Source organism: Protopterus annectens, chromosome 3.part0 (genome assembly GCF_019279795.1).
Source record: "Protopterus annectens isolate FY-2018-M chromosome 3.part0, PAN1.0, whole genome shotgun sequence".
In the NCBI taxonomy this organism is placed as follows: domain Eukaryota; kingdom Metazoa; phylum Chordata; order Ceratodontiformes; family Protopteridae; genus Protopterus; species Protopterus annectens.
This window is the reverse complement of record NC_056731.1, coordinates 570909689-570922468: the sequence shown is the minus strand read 5'-3', so window position 1 is coordinate 570922468 and position 12780 is coordinate 570909689.

Here is a 12780-nt window from a genome sequence, read left to right as displayed (position 1 = left end):
GGTTTTTTATTTTGCTGCTGAGCAGTACAAGGGCCTTGTCATGCAGAATGACTAATGCACTTTTAAGCGGTTGTAAGCGGGTTTGTGCGGGTTTGCACGACGCTTAGCGATGTTAAACTAAGCTTAGCTTAACTTATTTTATTTTAGCAATACTAAGCCAAGCTTGGCTTAGCTTATCATATCTTAGCAATGCTAAGCTAAGCGCACACACTGGTGCAAACCCGCTTACTGCTGTTTACAAGTGCTCACTCCCGCTAACCCCTGCGCTAATTTCTTTGACAGAATAGTAAATGGGGAGATAGGAATGTGGTGATAAAGGGTGCACAAAGAGGGGAAGACAGTAGGGAAACCAGCTTGGGATGTACAGGATGGGTGTGGAGAGGGTCCATAGCTGCCCATTTCTTTACCAGCAACAGCTGTGAATATGCAATACATTAGGAGGGATATGTGAAACCTTCCACCCCTGAGAGAGGGGTGAGGACAACTAAATGTGTTGTACTACCAATTATGAATATCAGGCACATGCACTGTTTGTGAACTGCTACACTGTCATTAGTACATTACTCACTTTTGAACAGTTTGTGGTTTATTTGTGTTGACATTAACACAGTCTGCTCAGGACAACTGGATATATTTCACTACTGTGTATGCCTACCTACACCCTTGGTTGTGCCTGACAACACGGGTATTTAGTACCTTTGGGTAGGGGTGCAGAAATGCAGAGTGCATTATTTATTATCGTGTGATGTTTATCTTACTAAACATGCAGAGTTGCTGTGTACCTGTAAGTCTATGAAGGCTAGTAGTCTGTCTGAGTAGCTCCCACCTGTGGACACATCCAGATGGTAGACAGAGGTCAGCCTAGTATTCTTTGACTGTACACCACAACAGTATTTTCAGCACCTGAACAATGACATTGTCACAGGTGGTTGCTAGCAGTACATGGCTACATCCTTTGATATTTCTGTGTTGTACATCTACATAAGGGCATGCTTGTGGGATTCATTCTACAGCTATTTGCAGAGTGTGTAACAGCAGACAAGCTGATATGCCTGTGTGTTTCTGACTCTTCCAGGCCTCAGATACTCTCACGTATATATTTGAACAGCCTCAGCAAAAGGTACATATAACTGGGATTCACCTGTGATATATTTCAGACATTTTGCAGTTCAGACTTTGGGGGATTCAGAGCATATGTATTACTACACCTTTTCTGATGTGCAGGCAGTGTCTACTCTCACTTATTGACATTTGTCATTAAGTGAGATTCAACACATTTCTGCCTACTGTTAGTACATTTCACAGGGAGTCAGAGGGGCACAGCTAACATTTGTTTACAAATCAGGGTCATCACTGTAGAGCAGTCACTGTTGGGAGGTCTGGCCTGTGACATATGCAAATATGCCAGTGTTTATCCTGCTTTGATACTGTGTGGGGTTTGTAAGGTGCTACTGTAACTGTATTCCCTATTAGCATGGCTGATTCTCTTTTCACAGTCATGTCATGCAATTCCACAACACCTGCTGGTTAAGGCCCACAGAACAACATCTGTGTTATCCTATTCCTATTTTCCCTTTACATTCACTCATGGTAATGCATGATATATTGCTTTTAGCACTAAGCTATGGTATATCTGTTGTGGTGTAGTAGTACTTCATGCAGACTGCTGAGTCCAGGGACCCGGGTTCGAGACTGACAAGGTTATTTTATTTTGCTGCTGAGCAGTACAAGGGCCTTGTCATACAGAGTGACTAAGGCAGTTGTAAGTGGGTTTGTGCGATGCTTAACAATTCTTAGCTAAGCACACACAAGCTCACACCCGCACACCCCAGCTAACTACTGCTTAATAGTGCTTACTCCCGCTAACCCCTGTGCTAATTTCTTTTAAAGAAAAGAAAATGGGGAGATAGGAAAGTGGTGAAAAAGGGGGCACAAAGAGGGAAAGACAGTAGGGAAACCAGCTCGGGATGTGCAGGATGGGTGTAGGGAAGGTCCATAGATGCCCATTTCTTTACCAGCAGCAGCTGTGCATATGTATGAAATTTGGTGTGAAATTTGAAACCTTCCACCCCTGAGAGAGGGGTGAGAACAACAAAATATGTTGTACTGACAATAAGAATTATCAGTTTACATGTCCAGTAGACATGTGTGCGAATTGGGCAGCTATGTATGGGGTGTAATTTTTTTGTGGGAACAGATTGCCCTTTTTTTAATTTTTTTTTTCAGGTGAGAGTGGAATGTGAGGTAGAGGATGTAGGTATATTTGGGGAGGTAGGTTGGAGTGGTAAACAGACAAGACAAACAAGACACATACAGAGGTGGAGTTTGACACATGGAGTGGGTGAACACAATTGACGGGGAAGGTTGTTTGGAAATCGCAAGCCAATGAGCCCACAGATGGTAACAGTGGAACTGAGATCCCCACCCATGGGCAGTCACCACTGCACCTTCACAGCCCCGAGGGTGGCTGTGCTGGGGGCTGAGTAGGACGGGCAGGCTCACCCGAGAGACGCACCACTCTCGCCTCAAGCTGGCATAGGGGATCAGCGACTGAACACTGAATCTCCCTACGCACCACAGCCCGGACCCTTTGAAGGGTGACAGGTGGCCCTTCTCCGCCCACGCTTGCATGGGGGGGACGAGCCCCATCCCCTGCAGTGCTTCCACCCGAAGGTGGCACAGGACCAAAGGAGGAGGGGAGCCTGGGCTGGGTACCGGAGCTGCTGGTGCCAGGTGCACTCACCAACTGAGGAGGGACAGGTGGGTCCACTGGGACCGGCCTTCCCATACGTTCTGTGATTAGGTGTGTTTAATTACAACATAAACAACAGCATTCCAGATTAGTTGTAACAGCATGCAGTAATATACCCATTAACCCAACACACCAAGGTTCCAACAGTTGAACAGCAAGCATAACACATGCATATATTGAATGACAGTGGATATTCCAACAGCATGCAGGGATGTTTTGTAGCAACAGGCCACCATGAACATGGTGTTTGAACAGGGCACATGCATCAACATCAATGCACATATTTATAAAACAATAGGACATATGTCCCAACAAATATTTAAGGTTACACATACCTATTGAGGTGTGGAATTCCATGCTTTATGCACATACATTAGGGTGTAGAAAAAACCTTGGTTAACATCTTTTAATGAGCTTTTAGTCTACACTACATTCACAGTGACTGCAAGTGTATATCCCCTACCTGTATTATTACACTTGCCACCATACATTAGGTTGTGTCATGAGTTTGGCTAGTTCAATATATGCCTGACCTATATCTGACATACTAACTGTCCAGGATGCAGGTGTTACTGCTACATATTTCTTGTTTGCATTTATATTTCTTTATCTACATATCTGGGATGTTTTCACATGACATTTTTACTTCGATTTCTACAGAACCCTGCATTTCTTAACACACACTCACATTTCTGGTGAATAATTACATGCTACATGTGTGCCAGGTTTACTTATTCATGCCAGCCAGTAACTGACTATTGTGGACTGTATACATGTTTCACAGCTACTAGCAGTTCCATCACCCACTTTATATGGGACTGCATATCACTGGGTTGCCAGCACATTTTCAAACAGTACTGTTTGTATAATGCAAGGGCACAACAACATTTCAGACTCTGTGACACAGACACACTCTGGGTTTTAGACCTTTATTAATGATATTGCAAACTTTTCCACAGGCTTACTCCTTTATTTGTTTTAATGGTGTTTATGGCAGACATGTTCAAGACATATTATATCTTTATTAATAGGTTAGAACAATCTTTTTTCAGGCTCACTCACTTATGTTATATGACAGTGCATGCAGAGATATTATTTTGGACATATGTTACCTTTCTTAATGGGTTACTACATTATTTTTCTGCCTCTCTGACGTTTTTATCTGGCAGTACATGCGGAGGTCTTATTCAGGCAATTCTATGGCTGTTTTATTTGACTACAACACTTTCTTTCATGCTCTCTCTCATATTTTATATAACAATACATGCAGAATAATCATTAACCTGCCTGGTGGCACAGCCTTAGCAGCCTATCAGCATAGGCTTGCTGATTCAAAGCACGGTCAACTGCAGCTGTAAAGTAAATGAAGGGATATTGAGACATACCTATCAGTTATACATACTCCATTATCAATTCTTACATACTGCATTCCATGGCTACATACTCAGTTGTGGGGCATTCTGCATCACATGGGCCTCCTGTATCCACTGGTTCAGGTGGTCCTGTTTTTGTCTCTTCAGGTCTGCATGGTGGTGATGGGCCTGCTCACCAGTTTGGGGAATGCCTGTGGCACTGGTGAGGTCAAGAGCTAATTGGTTCCAAGCCTCTGCCTTGTACTCTGTCTCTTGGAACTGGCCCTGCAGGAGTCTTGACTCGTGATGGTGGACAAGGAGCCAAACCATGTATTTGGACTCATCGATGTCCCAACGTTGTGCTCGGAAGCGTGAACCCTCTCCTGCACCTGCCATTCTGACTGCAAATGTGAGCTACAATCAGTTATGGCGAGTATTCCTGCCTATGGGGCTTAAATATGCTGCATTTCCCAAACTTTTTTGTGATTGGCCATTTTGTAAAATTCTCGGCTGACTGCAGACCTGCTAATGGTTAAACTACCATTCGTAAGTATATGAATGTTAATAGTGGCAATGTTTCCTATGTTGTCATGGCTTAGTGGTTCTGTACTTTGATTGTGATGCACAGAGTCCTGGGTTCGAACCTTGTCATTGTTTTATTTTAATACTGTCTAGACAGGCTAGGGGTGTGGCTGTGTTTAAGCAACTTAGCTCTACGTTGCTCCCGGTGCCCTGGTTGGCGCTGCACGCGACGTCCGTGCAAGCACATTGCGCTGGTTAAAGCACTTTTAAACTATGGTAAACTCTATTGCGCTGGGTAAAGTGCTATTAAACTATGGACAACTCTGTTTAGCTGGGTGAAGTGCTATTTAACTATGGGCACCTCTGTTTAGCTGGGTAAAGCGCTATTAAACTATGGGCACCTGTGTTTCACTGGGTAAAGCGTTGCTTAACAGCAGCCTATTATATATCTGGGTCCTTTAAAAATATATATTTTGTTCACTGATACATCGGCCATGTCACTGCTTTTAATAAAATTTTATTCATATATGTCTGGCATACCTCCCAACCATCCCGAATTATTCGGTTTTCACCGAATTTTGGGGTCCAAAAGAAGGGGTGCCACGATTCCCGATTGGCACCCCTTCATTTCCGATTTCTTTGCCTTATTTTTTTATTTTTTTTACATTTTTGCGCTGTTGGAGCTGACGTCATCACGTGCGCGATGACGTCAGCTCTGTCAGCACTACCAGCCAGTCGGAATTGAGCTCCTTGAGCTCACGTCATCATTTCCGGCTGGCTGCAAGCTGTTGCTGCATTTGAAAAGCTTGCCGCCAATCCCATTCAAACAGAAACACTTAGCTGCCGCCTGCCTGCCATTCATTTTTAATTTGGACTGGGACTTATTGCCCGAGGGCCGAGAAAGAAAGCTGCTGTTCGTGCTGGGAGCCTGGGACTATCTGAGAAAATAATTATATGCTGCTGTTACTGTATGATTTGCTGTTGCCTGCCCACTGCCTGTTTGTGTTGGACTCGGAAAGAAGTAGGGAAGATAACAGCGATGGCGGCATAATTTAAATTTTGCAGAGTCAGCCCACATGTGTCCCATCCTTCAGGTAAGAAAACAACTCTCTGAACTGTATTATGCCAAGAACTTTGTGGTTTGTTTATTTTAAGTGCTGGCAAGAAAGAACTGTGCTGTTTACCCGTCCCGTAGTTGTATTTGTCTGGCAAAAAAGAGCTGTGCTGCTAGCTTACCCGTAGTTGCACTTATCTGCATTTCCAGCGAAGAACTGTTTGCTTGTGTGTTTACCCAGCTGTGTTTATCTGCATTGTTCACCACTCAATCTGCTGCTCACAAGTGTGTTTATCTACAAAATTCTACATTAATCAATTTTCTGCTCGCAAGTGTGTGTTTATATGCATTAATCTGCTGCTCACAAGTGTGTGACTGTGTTTATCTGCATTTCTAGCAATGATCTGTTTGCATGTGTGTCACTGTCATGGATGCCTCCATTGCTTTTGTTGTATGCACGGCACTTGTACTTGCATTTCAGCAAGCTTTTGGCATTTGTACATTCATTTGTGTTTCAGCAGATTTATTGAGCTTTATTAAGCTGAACGACAACATTTGTCCTTAGCAGTCGCTTCAGCAGTTTGCATTTGTCTTAACAAAAGCATTCGGCATTGCACAGCATTTGTACTTCGTCCAAGCCGTAACATCTTTCTTCTTCTTCAGATAAAAGATTGTCTTACATGCAAACAGGAGATTTCAAGATTTATTTCTAAAGGTAGCTTTGCACTTATTTAAGTTCTTTTAAACTGAATGACGGCATTTTGTATTTTAGAACCCGGCTCGGCAGTCCACAATTAGCTCTTTTAAACTGAACGGGTTTGTAGGCATTTCTGAATGGAGATTTATTTGTAATGGCAGCACTGTACTTAGTTAAGTTAGCTCATTTAAGGTGAATGGCAGCATTTTGTACTTGGAACTCAGCTCGGCAGTCCGCAATTAGACCTTTTAAGCTGAACGGCTTTGTATGCGTTTCTGAATGGCATTTTTTTATATTTATTTTATTTGCCATTTATTAACTGGGTTGGTCTGGCTGGGCAGCAGTTCACAATTAGCTCTTTTAAGCTGAACGGCTTTGTATGTGTTTCTGAATGGCATTTTTTTATATTTATTTATTTTATTTGCCATTTATTAACTGGGTTGGTCTGGCTGGGCAGGTGCTGCAGCTGTAAAGTAAATGAAGGGATATTGAGACATACCTATCAGTTATACATACTCCATTATCAATTCTTACATACTGCATTCCATGGCTACATACTCAGTTGTGGGGCATTCTGCATCACATGGGCCTCCTGTATCCACTGGTTCAGGTGGTCCTGTTTTTGTCTCTTCAGGTCTGCATGGTGGTGATGGGCCTGCTCACCAGTTTGGGGAATGCCTGTGGCACTGGTGAGGTCAAGAGCTAATTGGTTCCAAGCCTCTGCCTTGTACTCTGTCTCTTGGAACTGGCCCTGCAGGAGTCTTGACTCGTGATGGTGGACAAGGAGCCAAACCATGTATTTGGACTCATCGATGTCCCAACGTTGTGCTCGGAAGCGTGAACCCTCTCCTGCACCTGCCATTCTGACTGCAAATGTGAGCTACAATCAGTTATGGCGAGTATTCCTGCCTATGGGGCTTAAATATGCTGCATTTCCCAAACTTTTTTGTGATTGGCCATTTTGTAAAATTCTCGGCTGACTGCAGACCTGCTAATGGTTAAACTACCATTCGTAAGTATATGAATGTTAATAGTGGCAATGTTTCCTATGTTGTCATGGCTTAGTGGTTCTGTACTTTGATTGTGATGCACAGAGTCCTGGGTTCGAACCTTGTCATTGTTTTATTTTAATACTGTCTAGACAGGCTAGGGGGTGTGGCTGTGTTTAAGCAACTTAGCTCTACGTTGCTCCCCGGTGCCCTGGTTGGCGCTGCACGCACGTCCGTGCAAGCACATTGCGCTGGTTAAAGCACTTTTAAACTATGGTAAACTCTATTGCGCTGGGTAAAGTGCTATTAAACTATGGACAACTCTGTTTAGCTGGGTGAAGTGCTATTTAACTATGGGCACCTCTGTTTAGCTGGGTAAAGCGCTATTAAACTATGGGCACCTGTGTTTCACTGGGTAAAGCGTTGCTTAACAGCAGCCTATTATATATCTGGGTCCTTTAAAAATATATATTTTGTTCACTGATACATCGGCCATGTCACTGCTTTTAATAAAATTTTATTCATATATGTCTGGCATACCTCCCAACCATCCAATTATTCGGTTTTCACCGAATTTTGGGGTCCAAAAGAAGGGGTGCCACGATTCCCGATTGGCACCCCTTCATTTCCGATTTCTTTGCCTTATTTTTTTAATTTTTTTTACATTTTGCTGTTGGAGCTGGCGTCATCACGTCTTGGCGATGGCGTCAGCTCTGTCAGCACTACCAGCCAGTCGGAATTGAGCTCCTTGAGCTCACGTCATCATTTCCGGCTGGCTGCAAGCTGTTGCTGCATTTGAAAAGCTTGCCGCCAATCCCATTCAAACAGAAACACTTAGCTGCCGCCTGCCTGCCATTCATTTTTAATTTGGACTGGGACTTATTGCCCGAGGGCCGAGAAAGAAAGCTGCTGTTCGTGCTGGGAGCCTGGGACTATCTGAGAAAATAATTATATGCTGCTGTTACTGTATGATTTGCTGTTGCCTGCCCACTGCCTGTTTGTGTTGGACTCGGAAAGAAGTAGGGAAGATAACAGCGATGGCGGCATAATTTAAATTTTGCAGAGTCAGCCCACATGTGTCCCATCCTTCAGGTAAGAAAACAACTCTCTGAACTGTATTATGCCAAGAACTTTGTGGTTTGTTTATTTTAAGTGCTGGCAAGAAAGAACTGTGCTGTTTACCCGTCCCGTAGTTGTATTTGTCTGGCAAAAAAGAGCTGTGCTGCTAGCTTACCCGTAGTTGCACTTATCTGCATTTCCAGCGAAGAACTGTTTGCTTGTGTGTTTACCCAGCTGTGTTTATCTGCATTGTTCACCACTCAATCTGCTGCTCACAAGTGTGTTTATCTACAAAATTCTACATTAATCAATTTTCTGCTCAAGTGTGTGTTTATATGCATTAATCTGCTGCTCACAAGTGTGTGACTGTGTTTATCTGCATTTCTAGCAATGATCTGTTTGCATGTGTGTCACTGTCATGGATGCCTCCATTGCTTTTGTTGTATGCACGGCACTTGTACTTGCATTTCAGCAAGCTTTTGGCATTTGTACATTCATTTGTGTTTCAGCAGATTTATTGAGCTTTATTAAGCTGAGCGACAACATTTGTCCTTAGCAGTCGCTTCAGCAGTTTGCATTTGTCTTAACAAAAGCATTGGCATTGCACAGCATTTGTACATCGTCCAAGCCGTAACATCTTTCTTCTTCTTCAGATAAAAGATTGTCTTACATGCAAACAGGAGATTTCAAGATTTATTTCTAAAGGTAGCTTTGCACTTATTTAAGTTCTTTTAAACTGAATGACATTTTGTATTTTAGAACCCGCTCGGCAGTCCACAATTAGCTCTTTTAAACTGAGCGGGTTTGTAGGCATTTCTGAATGGAGATTTATTTGTAATGGCAGCACTGTACTTAGTTAAGTTAGCTCATTTAAGGTGAATGGCAGCATTTTGTACTTGGAACTCAGCTCGGCAGTCCGCAATTAGACCTTTTAAGCTGAACGGCTTTGTATGCGTTTCTGAATGGCATTTTTTTATATTTATTTTATTTGCCATTTATTAACTGGGTTGGTCTGGCTGGGCAGCAGTTCACAATTAGCTCTTTTAAGCTGAACGGCTTTGTATGTGTTTCTGAATGGCATTTTTTTATATTTATTTATTTTATTTGCCATTTATTAACTGGGTTGGTCTGGCTGGGCAGGTGCCCTTTTTCAGCAGAGACCCGAGGAGAAAAGCTCCATTTTATTTGTATGCACAGCATTTGTACTGGAATGGAAATGTGAATTGTTTCCCAGCAGATTTAGGTGTGGGTGATTTTGTATGGCTTTCCAGCATATTTAGGCATATGTGATTTGTATGGCTTTCCAGCAGATTTAGGCAATAGGCATGTGTGATTTGTGTGGCTTTCCAGCAGATTTAGGCATGTGATTTGTATGGCTTTCCAATGTGGAATTATTTAGATCACTTTTTACTTCGACAGAAATTGTGCATATGTACTGATACTGATTGATTGTAGAAGTTTGAGTAGACTTTTATGATGGAAATGTTCTGACTTGGGCAGTTTTGTCATTATTGCTTCATGCATTTTGTTTCATTGCATAAAGTCAGGAAGGTATATCAAAGAACACATGTATGTTTCTTGTTTTGTGTGCAAGGGGCCTATGATTCGAAAACAGCCACCACCAGCCAGATGCATTTTCTTTGGATGTGGTGTGGGTTTCAATGAATATGAAGTTTTAATGCCAAGTCTATTTTCATTGTGAGACAGTATTGCTTTGTTTAGCAGATATCTGTTACTGTTTTGTGCATTGTGCTCCAAAATTTAAGAATAAATCCAAATAATCATTGTACAAGTAAAGCAGAATGCACACATTAGTGTTTATGGTAAATGTGGTGAAATCGCTAGGTAATGGGACATTGGAAAGGCTGCAGGGGGTCAGTGGTGCCATATCTTGGTTGTCTGTTCTTTAGTTTGCATTTGAAAATTGATACCCCACAATTCCATTGGTGTGGGTGGGGCTACGTAATTATGTATGCAAATTAGATTTTAACCGGTGTACAGATTTGTACCTATTTTTCATGGGCTTTGTCTAGATTTTTGATGTTTCTAGGTTGAGAGGTATGATGTCGTATTATTTCAAATACTGATTTAAAACATACATAAGAAGGGGAGTGGTGGGACTCGAACCGTGAATGCCTTCTCTTTGTGCATACGTGCTACCATTATGCTATTGCAAATTGCTATAATGTGCATAAACATTCTTTCTTATGCTCTTCCATGTCTGAATTGCTAACTGCAGCTAAGCAATGGGCACACCCGCACACACATGTACAAATACGGGCAGCTATTTTGGGAATTAAAAAAATATATTTAATACTTTGCATTTTATAACTATGATAGGGGTTTACAATATCCGGAAGTGTAGTGTTGGGTGCAGGGACATTTGAGCAGACTCGCTCTTGTGTGTGTGCTTTTTTTACTTTTGAAACACTTGCAGGGACGTGGACATTTAGACTGCTCGGCAGTCCGACACACCCCCTGCTTTCTTACACTGTCCGTGCAAGACTTACGGTTGAGTCAGCATGCCTTCATGAATATTCATGGCATGCTGACATCATACCATTCAACTGCAGCCTCCAAGTAAGACATATTAAGTCTTACACAGAGGTTTCGTGAATCCGGGGGAATTTATTTCAAAATGTAAGACTACTGCAGAGAAGGCCTGTGCAGTGAGGATAATATCATCAAATACTCATCCTGATTCAATCTGTGGTGTTCCTGTGTGTTGGAGCTATGTGGCCTTAATTTTGTTTGAACAAGTCAAGTTGATATGTGTCAGACAAACTGAAGCAGTTCATTAAAATTGCCCAGCAATTTAGTAAGAGAAAGGTTGCTTTATCTCTTTTTTAACTTTTGGTGTGATAAGGACATAATACTCACAGTACGGACAATACTTTCATCCAGCCTTTCAGTATAGCTTTAAATAACTCTCACTGGACACTTGACAGAATACCTTACAGAATTACTATGAAACATTGGATTTGCTATCTCTGTACATGAGTTACTTGCAAATTCCGCTACAGCAGATCATAATAAAAAGTAGGCAGTTTCAATAAAATATATGAGTACAAATCACATTCAAGAATACCATTTGATGCATAAGGATTTTACTGCATCTCAGATGGGATTTATACAACCGTATACTGCTTTTTTCAGGACATAGAGTTTGCATCTCACCATGTATAATGTAAAGAGAATATTTTCTTGCCTGGCAAAATAAAATTAATTTTGTTTTTATCTTTGGTATAATGAGAAATTGGAACATGTATATCCTGGAAATTACATTTACTCGTCATTTTGAGCTTTGGGGAGATAGACCATCACTAAAAATGAGCATGATGTTAAACTATGACTCTCACAGTTAACTGAAACAATGGAAATGTTTTTTTTCTGTAAGAGGTCATATAGTTGTCCCCTAAGAATCAATCACTTCTAATGAAATACTTGCACACAGAACACTCTGCCATTCTATGTAAAAAGGCTTTATTTCCATTTCAAATTAATATATAAGACAGCATACTGCCTTCCACAGTATATCTAGTTTAAGACTCACTCTATGTTCAGTAACAGAAATGTTGCTTTGGCTGCTGAAATGGTTATGATTTTTCTATTTTGTTATAATGAGAACTTAAACATATATTGACTTCTAGACATTAGTTTCCCCTGCCATTTTAGAAGAGGACAAGTAGTCTTTCATTAGAACTGAGACATCAAAAGTCCTCTGAAAACACAATTCCAATATGATACTTGGGTATAAATCACACTGAGGAATGACATTCTATTCCAAAGGATTTCACTGCAACTCAATACTGACTCACATGGCAGCACACTGCTTTTGTTGTTAATGGATTTTTAGGCCTCACCCATTAAGAATGTGAAAATGTATTGCCTAGTGAAACATTTACATGCATATATATATATATATATATATATATATATATATATATATATATATATATATATATATATATATATATATATATATATATATATATATATATATATATACACATACATTTATTTTTATTGCATGAAATTAGGGTATATCTTTCTGAGCATCATTCTCACCTAGACTTTAAATGGAAAGCAATCTCTATTATTGTAAATGGAATAAAAAGGGAAAGGCATAGGGCTGGATTCACGAAGGCTTGCATGGAGTCTAAGAGTAGAGTACGACTCCATGCAGCCAACATGTCCACCGAGTGATCCAGGAAGAGCTGGTATGGGCGTGTAACAGAGCTCCTTAAACTAGTCCTACATAGACAGGGCTTGGATATGCAAATTACCTCAATTGCAGGTGAAAGCTATGCAAATGAGGTAAATTTGCGATCCAGGAAACCCAAACCTGTCTGAGT